A 4,513-nucleotide genomic window follows, 5' to 3' on the forward strand; every position below is an offset into this window, starting at 1 on the left:
GAATGGCAAGAAATATTCCAAATAATGAGAACCAGAGGCCTGCAACCAAGGCTACTTTACCCAGTAAGGCTCTAAATCAAGATAGAAGGCCAAATAAGGAGCTTCCCAAACAAAAGAAGTCTAAAAGAATACACCTCCACCAAACCAGCTCTGCAAGAGATGCTAAAGGACCTGCTTTAAGGAAAGGAAGGAAAAGAGAGGGGGCAGGGAACACAGGTATGAAAATGACAATGAATAAGTACCTATCAATAACAACCTTAAACAGAAATGGATTAAATGCTCCAATCCAAAGACAAGAATAGCTGAATGGATAAGAAAACATCATCCACACATATGCTGCTGAAAAGAGACCCACCTCAGGACAAAAGATCTACACAGACTGAAAGTGAATGGCTGCAAACAAAATTTCCAAGCAAATAGACATGAAAAGAAAAAATCCGGTGCAGTAATACTCATATCAGGCAAAATAGACATCACAAAAAGGGCCATAAAGACAGACCCAGAAGGTCACCTCATAATACTCAAGGGAAGACTCCACCAAGAAGACATAAATACTGTAAATATATGTGCACCCAACATAGAAGCACCGAAATAAACAAAGAAAACCTTAAAAGACTTGAAGAAAGATATTGACAGCAACAGAATTATACTGGGGGACTTTAACACCCAACTGTCAAAAATGGACAGATCTTCCAAACAAAATGCCAACAAAGATATTATGGCATTGAACAATGTACTAGATGAAATGGACTTAACTGATACATATAGAGCCTTTCATCCCAAAGAAACTAAAGAAACATTCTCTTCAAATACACATGGAACATTTTCAAAGACAGACCACATGAAAGGACACAAAAAAAGCCTCAACAAATTCAAGAAAATTGAAATCTTATCAAGCATTTGCTATCATCACAAGGGACTAAAACTAGAAACCAACCCCAAGGAAAAAAACCCAAAACATTCAAAATCATTGAGATTCAATAGTATGCTATTAAACAATGAATGGGTCAGGAATGAAATTAGGGAAGAATTCAAAAATTTTCTGGAAACAAATGAAAATGGACTCACAACAACCGAAATTTTAAGGGACACAGTGAAGCCAGTTCTGACAGGGAGTTCATAGCAATGCAGGCCCACCAAGAAAAGATAGAAATATTTCAAACAGCAACCTAACCCTATGCCTACAAAAACTCGAGGAACAACAACAAAGACAGCCCAGAGCAAGCAGAAGGAAGTAAATAACCAAGATTAGAGCAGAATTAAATGACATAGAGACTAAAACCCAATTCTGAGGATCAATAAATCCAGGAGCTGGTTCTTTGAAAAGATAAACAAAATTGACAAGCCTTTAAGCAGGCTCATCATGAAAAAAAAAAAAAAGAGAGGACTCAAATAAACACAATCAGAAATGAACGAGGAGAGATTACAACTGATATCACAGAAATACAAAGGACAGCAAGAAACTACTACAAAGAACTGTAGGCCAAGAAATTTGAAAACCTAGGTGAAATGGACAAATTTCTAGAAAAATGTAATCTTCCAAAACTCAATGAAGAAGAAGCAGAAAGCCTGAAGAAACCAATAACAGTTGATGAAATCAAGGCAGTAATCAAAAAAGCCCCAACACACAAAAGCCCTTGACCAGATGGTTTCATAGGAGAATTGTACAAAGCATTTAAGGAAGAGCTAAGCCCTATCCTTCACAGACTGTTCCAAAAAGTCCAAAATGATGGAAGATGCCCAAACTCTTTTTATGAAGTCAGCTTCATCCTAATCCCTAAACCAGATAAATACACAACAAAGAAAAGATTTCAGGCCAACATCACTGATGAATATAGATGCTAAAATCCTCAACAAAATATTGTCAAACCCCTTCCAACAATACATGAAAAAGATTATACACCATGACCAAGTAGGATTCATCCCAGGGATTCAAGGATGGTTCTATATTCACAAATCAGTATATGTAATACATCACATAAACCAAAGCAAAGACAAAAAACACATGACCATATCAATAGATGCAGAAAAAGCATTTGATTAAGGTGCAGCACCCATTTATGATAAAAACACTCAGCAAAGTGAGAATAGAGGGAGCATTCCTCAACATAATAAAAGCTATATATGAGAGACCTACAGCCCACATCATACTCAATGGACAAAAAGTAATCTTTTCTACTAAGATCAGGAACAAGACAAGGCTGTCTAGTTTCACCACTTCTATTCAATATAGTATTGGAAGTGTTAGCCACAGCAATCAGAGAAGAAAAGGAAATATAAGGCATCCAAATCAGAAAGGAGGAAATAAAATTGTCACTGTTTGCAGATGAGAAGATAGTGTACATAGAAAATCCTATAGACTTGGCAAAAAAACTGCTTGACCTAATAAATGAATTTGGCAAAACAGCAGGATACAAAGTCAATATCCAGAAATCAAAGGCATTTCTGTACACCAACAATGAAACAGCAGAAGTAGAAATCAAGAAAAAAATTCCCATTTGATATAACAACAAGAAAAATAAAATACCTAGGAATAAACTTAACCAAAGAGGTAAAAGACCTATATTCAGAAAACTACATAACACTGAAGAAAGAAATCAAGGAAGACACAAACAAATGGAAACATATACCGTGTTCATGGATTGGAAGAATTAGCATCATCAAAATGTCCATACTACCCAAAGCAATTTACACATTCAATGCAATACCTATTAAAGTACTAATGGCATGTTTGACAGACATAGAACAAACACTTCATAAATGTATATGGAACCACAAATGACCCCGAATAGCTGCTGCAATTTTGAGAAAGAAGAGGAAAGTAGGAGGGATCACAATACCTGACTCTAAACTATACTACAAGGCCACTGGAATCAAAACTGCCTGGTACTGGCATAAAAACAGGCACATGGACCAATGGAACAGAACAAGTTTCTATGGTCAATTAATATTTGACAAAGAGGGTGGCAACATAAAATGGAGTACAAATAGCTTCTTCAACAAATGGTGTTGGGAGAATTGGATTGCTACGTGCAAAATAATGAAACTCAAGCACCAGCTTACACCATACACAAAAATGAATTCAAGGTGGATAAAGGACTTAAATATAACCTGTGACACAATTAAAGTCCTAGAGGAGAACATAGGCAGGAAAATCTCAGATATTTCAGACAGCAACATTTTTACTGACATGTGTCCTAGAGCAAGGGACATAAAGGGAAGAATAAACAAATGGGATCTTGTCAAAATAAAAAGCTTCTGCACAGCTAAAGAAAACAGTATTAAAATAAAAAGAGAACCAACTGTATGGGAAAATGTATTTGCCAATGATACCTCAGACAAGGGTTTCATCTCCAAAATATATAAAGAACTCACATGATTCCACTCTAAGAAGACAAGCAACCCAATTAAACAATGGGAAATGACTTGAACAGACACTTCTCCAAGGAGGACATAGAGAGGATCCAGAGACACATGAAAAGATGCTCAGTATTGCTAGCTATCAGATAGATGCAAATTAAAACCACAATGAATTACCACTTCACAGCAGTCAGAATGGCCATCATAAACAAAGCAACAAACAACAAGTGTTGGAGAGGTTGTGGAGAAAAGGGAACCCTAGTGCTCTGTTGGTGGGATTGCAGACTGGTACAACCACTATGGAAAACACTATGGCATTTTCTCAGAAAACTAAAAATGGATCTGCCTGTTGACCCAGCAATTCTACTGCTGGGACTATATCCTAAGAACCCTGAAACACCAATCCAAAAGAACCTATGCACCCCAATGTCATAGCAGCACAATTTACAATAGCCAAGTGTTAGAAGCAACCTAGGTGCCCATCAGTAAAGGAATGGATCAAAAACTATGGTACATTTACAGAATGGAATTCTATGCAGCGGAAATAAAGAAGGAGCTCCTACCCTTTGCAACAGCATGGATGGAGCTGGAAAGCATTATGCTAAGTGAAATAAGGTGGTGAAAGACAAATATCATATGATGTCACCTTTAACAGGTACCTAAACAAGAAAACAAACAAGCAAAATATTCTAAGACACTGAAATAGAGAACAGCCTGACAGGAGAGAGGGGAGGGAATTTCAGGGGACAAGGGGAAGTGTATACAGGAACAAGTTTAAAGACACATGGACAAAAGCTGGTGGGGGTGGAAATGGGAGGTAGGTTGGGAGGAATCGTGGATGGGCTGGGATGGGAGTAAAGGACAGAAAACTATACTTGAACAATTATTAAACTAAAATTTAAAAACCTCACAAAACTCCAGAAGCGAGAAGGAAATAGCCAACCTATCAGATTCAGAGTTCAAAACACTGGTAATCAGGATGCTCAAACAAATAATTGATTATAGTCACAATATAGAGGAAGAAGTGAAGCCTATGAAAAATGAAATAAGGAAAAATATACCAGGAATCAACAGTGAAGGGAAGGAAACTGGGACTCAGATCAACAATTTGGAACACAGTGTCACAGGTGGGCACAGGTAACCAGGGTCTTGG

The sequence above is a fragment of the Phyllostomus discolor genome, chromosome X, assembly GCF_004126475.2.
Source record: "Phyllostomus discolor isolate MPI-MPIP mPhyDis1 chromosome X, mPhyDis1.pri.v3, whole genome shotgun sequence".
NCBI lineage: Eukaryota > Metazoa > Chordata > Mammalia > Chiroptera > Phyllostomidae > Phyllostomus > Phyllostomus discolor.